Genomic DNA, 9,142 nt, shown 5'->3' on the forward strand with positions numbered 1-9,142 from the left:
CCGGCGCCTGCCAGGAAGAGAAGCTGCCTCTGGATTTCCAGCAGGCCTGGAATTAGCGTGTCCCTGGTGAAGGTGCCGCTGGAAACGCGGGGCCGGGAAGAATGAAGTGCATTCACAGGCGGGGAGACGCGCGGAGCGGCAGCGAGCCCTGCAGAGCTTTCCTCGAGAAATGTTTCCCTGCGAAAATGGTACGGGGTGCCAACTATGAAGTAGATCTTGTTTCTGCCTGTAGGAACGACCTGGATTTCCACAACACAGACTGAAAGAAAAACAGAGGAAAATGAACAGGCCAGAGGCAAGATTGAAAGACCAGGGTGGAGGCCCCTGTGGTAAATGGGGACACTGGAGAACTGAACCTGATTTTCTGCTTCCTTCCAGATTTCCTGTGTTACTTTGAGTTGGTGCTTTTGGATTCCTCCAGCCCTCACCTGAAATGCCCAGAGGTTTCCCTAAACCCAAGAGCTGAAGGTCTCTGTTTTAAAGTGCACAGCAGGATTGTCTTGCCTTTGCCCCCCATCCCTCTAGAAGGTGGCAATGCAGGACCATCCCTGGACAAAAAACAGGACTCACCTATTAACTAACTGCACCCAAAACACTAATTTATCCCTATACCAAAGAGAATTGCAATCAATATTCTCAACTCAAGCTTTTTTTCCAAGTCTAAAAGCACTTTCAGGCCCAAAAAGTCATATCCTCATATCCTCAAGAAGTTACCCACAGTATGTCTTGCTCTTAAAGGAGCATCAGTGGAGAACATAATTGGAAAAATTAAAGAGAAGGAGGGGGAAAGTAATTACAGGCCACTAGAGAAAAACAAACATGTTCTGAATGTAGACAAAACATTGAACAGAGGGGGAATTAATAGTACTACAAATCAGAAGGGGAAAATGTCAGCTGAGATCAGCAGAAAGTGAACATCCTATTTAAAGTGAAAATAGAAGCAATCAAAATCACAGAGAAACTCAGAGGAGAAAGGAATCTGAAAAGCAACCTGAAATCAAAATAAAGGAATGGAGTAAATTATACTCAGTGTTCAGAGCTTAAGCTGATGCATGAGCGTTTAAAAAAACTGAAGCCCCACCATGCAGGTGAGAGAAAACTTCAGCTGATCAGACACAAGAATTTTGTCATTTATACCCACTGGGCCAGGCTCGCTCCCATTCTGCAAAGGGAACTGGGCAAAACTGGAAAATCCCTGCAGAGGATGAAAGGGGGGGTTCCTGGTATGTTCTGTGACCTTCCTCTTCCTCCCCGGTCCTATGGCTTCCCAGAAGGATGGACCTGGGGACTGGTGAGATCTGGGCTTTGAGGAGCTGTTGTGCCATTCAGGCAAGACAATGAAGATGTGCAAAAGGGGCTGCTCAGCTGTAACAAGTCAGTAAAACACTCCAGTGAAGCACATTTTCTTTTGCTGGAGCCACGTTTTGAAACAGGCCACGAAGGCTGGGGAAGATTTGGTTATTAGGCTGTTTAAAGAAGATAATATGACAAAATGTAAGGGGTAAAATTGTAGCTGGGTGATGGCAGAAAGGCTAGTAGTGCTGAAATAAATGAAATTTTGAAATGAAAAAAATGAAATCATCTCTTTGCGTGGTGAGAGCTGTGTCGTGACCAAGGACTGTCATCACCAACGTGGGGCTCCCCTTTGTCGGGGCTTTATCTGCTTTCACTTGCCTGTTACTACCAGGCAAAGAGGGGGCTTCTTGCTGCTTGTCTTTAAAGGAACCACAAAGGCAGGTTAACACATCAGCCTTTATAAAATCCACAAACCCATTTTTTCCCTTTAAAGCATAAGGAACACATTCATATTTCACTCTCATTTCTCTCCAGCACAAAAGCACAGGGTCGGAATTAATGAGCAAAGTATTTGTGTGACGTTTTATATTGTATTGGCATTTATATAGTGCTTTTCACAGGCTTCATGTCAAAACCCTTTACAGGGCAATAAATCATATACCTTTCCTGATGAAATTGTATGTAGGCAATTGGGCACCTATTCTGCCCTCAGCAATGTCCCACGTGTGAGACACGGGAAGTGTGATGAAACCTGCAGAAGTGGGTCTGAAAAAAATGGATGTAGGTCAAACCTTCCCCTCTTAATATCCTGCAACATGTTAAAAAGTCTTTAGAGCCCACTTGAACAGCCACAGGAAAGACCTAACCTTAACATGACAAAGCTTCTATTACAGTCTGAATTACTCAACATGCAAATTGAATTGTGGGTCTTACACTTAACCTCAGGTTTCTTTGCCTCTGAATTTAAACAAGATGTCCATTTACATGGAAAATAAGGATTTTTCAATTGAGTTCATTTCTAAAAATAGTGTTCATTCACAAGACTGAACCCAAGTACCGAATTTGGGATGTTAGGCTTTCTGTTAGCATTCACAAATATCCCTCCAAACACCAAATTTGCAATGTGACAATGCATCTCTGCCCCGCTGGCATTTCCCTTCTTATTTGCAGTTTTTCAGATAAGCAAGAGTAATGAAGTTCTGAGAACTGTACACCCGATTAGACTGACTCTTTTACACGTTTATTTGCATTCCTGCCGTGTTTCCAAAGCCACTTTGGGGCAAGAAGAAATGGAAAGTCATTTAAAGTCTTTTTCGGGGTTGGTAAGCAGGAGCTGGAGTTCTGCTCCCTTGTCTTTCCAGGAGATTCACAGAACTCTGCCCAGTTCAGAGATTTCTGGATTCCGTTGGTGCCAAAGGAAGCTTTGGGAGCGTCCCTCCTGGCAGACCTTCCCCCCTCCCACTTCAGCACAGTCACCTCGAGACTGCACAAAGGCAAAGGAAGCAAATGGAAAATCTTTGCAGGAGCTCAACACCATTTGAAAACCACTTTTCCACGTCCCCTATCTGTAACACGTGAAAACTGATAACATTCTGCACATACTGGCTGACAGTTCAAATGCATTAGAAACCAACTTAGTTATGATTTATTAGCCGGAAGAGCTGTTAGAATAACTCATAAGTGTGAAAGGATACAAAAAAATTAGTGTTCTCCACCAAACAGACATTTAGATTAGGTAATCTAAAATCAAGGTAATTCAAAAGTAGAACAAAAATAAACAGGTAAAAACACATCGCCCGGTTCCATTAACTGCCATGGGCTGTGTCAGAAGTGGAGGGTTCTTGCATCTTTTCAGAGGTGATTAATGTCTTGTGGGACCTGAGAACTAAGTGTGCAGATGCACAGCCAGGGAATGAACTAACAGGGCCTTGTGTTGTACCGTGAGCTCTGCGCTCACAAGAGCTCAAGTTCACACACTGTTGTGCTCTGATGGCAACAGAACCTAATTTTATGTCCTGTTCCCATCTCGGTACACAACTTATTTAGTAGTTTAAAGAATGATCTGTGACTAATACACATGCACAGACCTCACTGAGATGGATGACAACCGTAATTAAAATGGTCTTTTCAGTGGGAGACACTATCAGCATCACTAGTTAAAGCTGAAGCTCAAGAGTAACCAGCACATTAGAGCCTGAAAGTTCTTTCTGGCAGCAATACATTTGAAGATTAAATTAGATGAAATGTTTGTTACAACAAACGGACTTCTGTTAGCATTCAGGATTATGCTCCCAGTCAATGTTTATTATGCTTTTGGTCATATATATTCTAAAGGTCTCAATTTCCTACTTCCATAATTTTTTGATCAGTTTTGTTTAAACTGGGAGCCTTTTACTTTTCACTTTAAAAATTACTGCTTCTTCTTAAAACTTCTAGCAGGTTATGGTATCTGGAATGAGTACTAAGAGAAAGGAAACAAGCTAAAATAAATTACTATCTAATCTAACCCATCTGACTACTTCTAAGGTACCTATTATTGTGGTATCAAAGTACTGGATCTCTGATAGCATGTGATCTTTGATCTTAAATTGGACCTCCAATAACATTTTTAATTAAACATCTTATTTGATGCCTGCTGGAGCAAAGATGCAAATAGCGTCACATAAAGAACAGAAGTTAAGGGAGCAGGGAACAGAAAATGATGGCTGGTTATAGCAGGGTTATTGCACCAAAACAAAGAACCCCATCCTCCAGTCCCAGCAGAACTAAAACAAGGCTCAATGTTCGAAAACTGAGTAAAAACTACCTAGAAATGAACATGCCTTCAATTTATTAAAATTAATAGTGAAATAAACAGTTTGTCGGAAGCAAATCTGAAGTACTCACAAAAATAATTTAGAAAAAAATGTAAAATTTTTGGGCTTCCTTTGCACTCCAGTGCCCAGCAAATATTCCCTTCTGCCGTAATCCTTCCCTAGGAGTTTTGCAGGACTTCCACACTGGCTGAGACAAACCGTGTTTGCTCTCCTTTCTTGAAAGGTGTTTTCAAAGCACTTTGTGCACAGGACTCATCAGTGTTAAAGCACAAATGCACTGCCAGACTTTGCAAGACTACACTAACAGTTGGTTTGGAAGCTATTTCTAAGAGACATTAAGGGGGAAGGTATCTTTAGAGCACCACTTTTTCAATTCGTGCAGGGTTGTATGAAAGCACGTATGGACACACACCTTTTATCAAGAGGGCACACACAGACAGTGCTTGCAGCTGACAGCAGCAGAGTGTGTCCAATTCCCTCCACATCACACAGGAATAATTCCCTTGTGTGCTACATGCTGCTACTTCTGCTTAGGACATAAGTCCATTTACCATTGCTCAGAACTTTCTGCTAGATATGGAATCCCAAAGGAATTCCACCATACCTAAACCCAATGTATATTAAAGCCCCATCAAGTACAGTACTGCAACACTTTGACTACCAAGTAGTCCTTTTTCAAACTGTCTCTGGAAAATTTTCTTTAGCATTCCCATTTGTTTTCTACACTTTTTCTTTCATTCTGTGCCCATAGCCATAATATGAGCACAGTCTAAGAGCACACCAGACAGCTCTCAAACACTTTTCCCCCAGCATCTTCCCAGAGGGGGGTGAGTATATGTGTAGTGATTCACAAGATTTAAATTTTTCTCTTTGATACAACTCCACGTAAAGATAACACCATGAGGTCTCCAACAGCCTGGAGGAGCAGCCTCTTGGTATCTGCTGCCTGGAAGAAGGCAGAGTATAAGCAGTAGTCAACCCACACCATGAGGTCAAAATTCAGCTCTTTTATTTCAATTGTCACACAGATGATGACAAAATATTATAGCCACAACTACAGCAAGCATTAAATAACAATAGATATCATATTTCAGAAAGAACAACAGATGGAATTTCCATTTGTTTTACAATGCAGCTGGCATTTCTAACTGCAGGAACCAAAGAAGCCCATGAAGGTGAAGAGCCAAGTCAATTTGTGACTTCCCTTAGACAGAGCATCATGAAGGGATCAGTTCCATCAGAACCATCCCATTGCCTGCCAGTCCCTTGAGAGCCCAGCAGACCCTTCCTGATAACAGAGCAATCCTCTACCCACATCTTACATTTGAGCAAAAGCAGCCAGTGTCTGCACAGGAGAATCTGAAGAATGAATCACAAAACCCTTTAGAAGAGGCAGGAGAGTGAAGATCTCGTTTTTCTCTCTCCTCACATTTCCTAAGGTAACTGTGGTTTAGCCTTTTGGTTTTCATTTTTCAGGAAAGTCCTTAAGCCTAGTTCACAGCAGTCTTTATGGCTGAGAGCTCATTCATCAAGAGCAAAATCTCAGATGCAAAGTTCATGACGGAGTGGTGAGGTGCAAAGTTGAAAGAGAAGGAAAAGAATTTTTCCCATCCCAGAAATCCTTTCAAAATTTCAGAAGCACTCTCAATCACAACAAGATGACTTTAGAAGTGGGATTTGCTTGTTGTTTGCGTTTTTTTGTTTGTTTGCTTTTACAGAAGCACAGGAAAAAGAGCACTCTAACAACATCATAACTCAGAATTAGAGCTCTCTTGGAATGTGAAGACTTTGGGGGTTAAATCCTTCTTCTCTGAGAGGCAGATCAGGGTTAGAGCACACTCCCTCTAGAGTCTGGCCTGAAAACAAACTTTTTATTACAGAAGTTTCACTGAAACTGGCATGTTCCCACCAAGTGCTTCAGTGGTGAGAAATAAAGAGTTCCCAAGTGCAAAGCACTGCCAAAAAATTCCCCATCGTTTCTAGCCAGTGAGCAAGGAAATGTGTTACTTTGCCATCAGCAGAGAAGGATGTCCCTGTCCCAGTGGTGCTGTAAGGTCATGCTTCGGCTTGTCCCCAGCAACCTGTGTGTGCACCCCCACTGCCAGGTACCTGAAATAATGTAGGGACATTTTTAAATGCGTTTGAGCAGTTTGTGTTGCAGATGTTTGTATAAAAGCAATAAGTGTGGCTAAAGAACACAGACAGAAAGCTACAGTGACCTCTCTTCTGTCCTCTCACAGCAATCTGTCTCCCCTGCATTTACATACACACCCATTCATGATGTGTGGAGAGATTTTGGAAATAAATCTTTCATAAATATTTACTCTTCAAACCTATATTCTCTTAAAAGAGAGGTGGGATCCAGGTTTAAACTCTGGCACTTAGCACTTGCCCCTTGTTCACATGTTGGGAAAGGCTGGGAAAGAGAAGCTCTTAGTTGCCTGAAATTGAGTGCAAGGTGATAACTCCCTGATTTATCAGAGCTCAAAGGAGGAGAAATCCTGGAAAGGAGCTGGCTGTAACAGAGCACAGCAGCAGCCATGAATCTCCTGGGAGGTTTGGTGGACACCAAACCAAAGGACAGTGTGAGTATCCCTGGTAGCTGAGCACAGCTGGGGGTTTTGGAGAGGGTACACTTTTCCTAACCAAACTTAGAGTGGCTGTTTCAGAGTCAGCACCTCTAGAGACCCCTCTTGTCTTTACCATTTGTGAGTACTGGATGCAGTTCAGTATTTCATATCAACATCTCTCTGTTAGGTTTACACACACCTATTACACTCAGCCCTTAAGAACAGCAATGCTTTGCAGTTCCAATGCATTAATCAACTCACACTAACTCCATCTTTTTCCCAAATTCCTTTGCTGTCCCCAAAGAGGCAGCACAACACCTGCTATTATCCCAACAAAGCAAATGCTACCAGAGACTGCATTACAGACCAAAGAACACCTCCACAGGCTGCTCTCAATCAAAATCCAGCTGAGCAAAAGAAATCCTGCTTTCTTGCTGAAGAAGACCTCATATGCTCAAAACAAACTTGAGAGAACTCAAATGCTTCATACAATTTTTAATTAATTCTATCTAGTCACACAGCAGTCTGAGAAGCTGTAGTGTTTTATATATATGTAACCTCCTTATGTTTCACTATTTACATTGTGTTATTCTCTGGCTATTTCCCAACTTTATTCATTCACCCCAGAGATCAATTTAGGCACCAAAATAAAGTATGATCTTATCTTTGCACTGCACAGAAAAACGAAACAAAATTTCTCACGGGAGGCAGGGGTTAAGGCACTGGACTGGGTGTCAGAGAAGTGGTGTTCTATTCTTGGCTCTACCACTCACTTGCTGTGGGAGCTTGTAGAGCAAGATATAGAGCAGGAATGGAGACTCCAGCCAATAAATTCCTCCTCTGTTACTTTTCCTCTTTCATTATGCATGAGAGTGAGTTTTTCCAGCGTTCAAACATACATCTGAAAGCTGGGGAAACACGATTCAACCAAAATACAGAACCAGCAGAGAAAGAAAATGAGTGGAAAACATCAATTACAAAGTTTTCTTGGGCGCCTCTGAAGAACTGAAACAGGATCTCTACTTGCACAGCAAAGATAGAGAACCAAATCCAGCCCCAGTTTCAGCAGGCATTGCTCCAAGGACTGCACTGGACCTGCAGGAGGGCTGACTTTGGCCTGCTGTACTGCTGCTCCTCCATCCATTTGCTGCTTCAGGCAAGTTTCCTGAGGCAGTGAACAACAAAGACTCAAGCCAGGGGGGAGAGGGCTTGCTTCATTTTTTACAAAAATAGGAACCTACACTTCGGTTTTGAAATAAGCAACGTGACTTTTAAAAAGTAATAGAATTTGTTGGGGCAACTTTGGTTCAAAAGCCATAGCTAAGACTATATCCAGACCTGGAGTAACTGCCTAAATTAAGAATGACAAACTCACAGTTAACTCCTACTGGAAGCAGGATTTCTGTGCCTTTCCACAGGAACAGAGCAGGCAATACTTCTTGCTTTAGGTAAGAGCTGTGATCTAATGCACAAAGTTGCAACATTTCCAATCATTTTGGGAGAACTGAAGAAACAACAAACATGCAGGTCCTCACCCAGGCACGGCTGAATTTTGTACTGCTGTGCCAGCTACTGATTTAAGAGAGAGATTTTTGCAGTGACAGTGTTTTGTATGTAAAATACATCGTCATGAAACTGATTTCTCCTGGTCTTATTTATTTTTAATCATTTTACCACCTACTCAGGGAATCTGCACCACATTCTGCTTTGAGCCGTGTTCTAGATGTTCAGTGCAGACTCCACTCATTTGCTGACAGCTTTACAGCCAGGTCACAGACCCTTTAGGCTCACTGAAACAGAAAACCAATCCAGTTGTAGAATATTGTTCAATATTAACTTCTTTCTAAACTTTGTATATGATATATGGGAATAGTATATGCCTTGTTTTAACATTTAAGGCTCGTATGAAATCATAGACTGACCAATAACCTCACAAAAGCAGCTGCTGTACAGTGTCAGTTCTCCAACACAGGTAACCCTGGTTCTACTTAATAATAACATATTCTAACTTGGTCAAGAAGAAGAAAATTTCTTATTCAGTCCATCCCTCAAAATGCCAGGTTTTCAAAATCTTTTGGTCAGATACACCTGGGCTCTTTCAAGGTGACCAAACAGAGGACATATCCAGTCATAAGTAGTTTATTAGAAATGTGAGCAGTGAACACTGGTCTCCTTTACATACAAAGTGTTTGTTCCCTCCTCCGTTTTCATGATAAATCTCTAATATTTTTTATTTTTCAGGGTCTGTAACAAACTGTCCCAGCCAGTTGCTCAGGAAGAATGATCTTCTAACATACAAGAAAAATCCTTCCCATTTTATGCTTTCTAAAATTTTCCCAGTATTTTAATTGCTGAAATATTAGGTAACCACAGCCTTCAGTCTTTAATCAAAGTGCAAGTCACACTTGATATATAACAATTATTTCTTAATAAAATGTAATTATAAAAAATTCGAAGCAG

The sequence above is a fragment of the Manacus vitellinus genome, unplaced genomic scaffold (assembly GCF_001715985.3).
Source record: "Manacus vitellinus isolate BGI_N305 unplaced genomic scaffold, ASM171598v3 scaffold_45_pilon, whole genome shotgun sequence".
NCBI classification, from domain to species: Eukaryota; Metazoa; Chordata; class Aves; order Passeriformes; family Pipridae; genus Manacus; species Manacus vitellinus.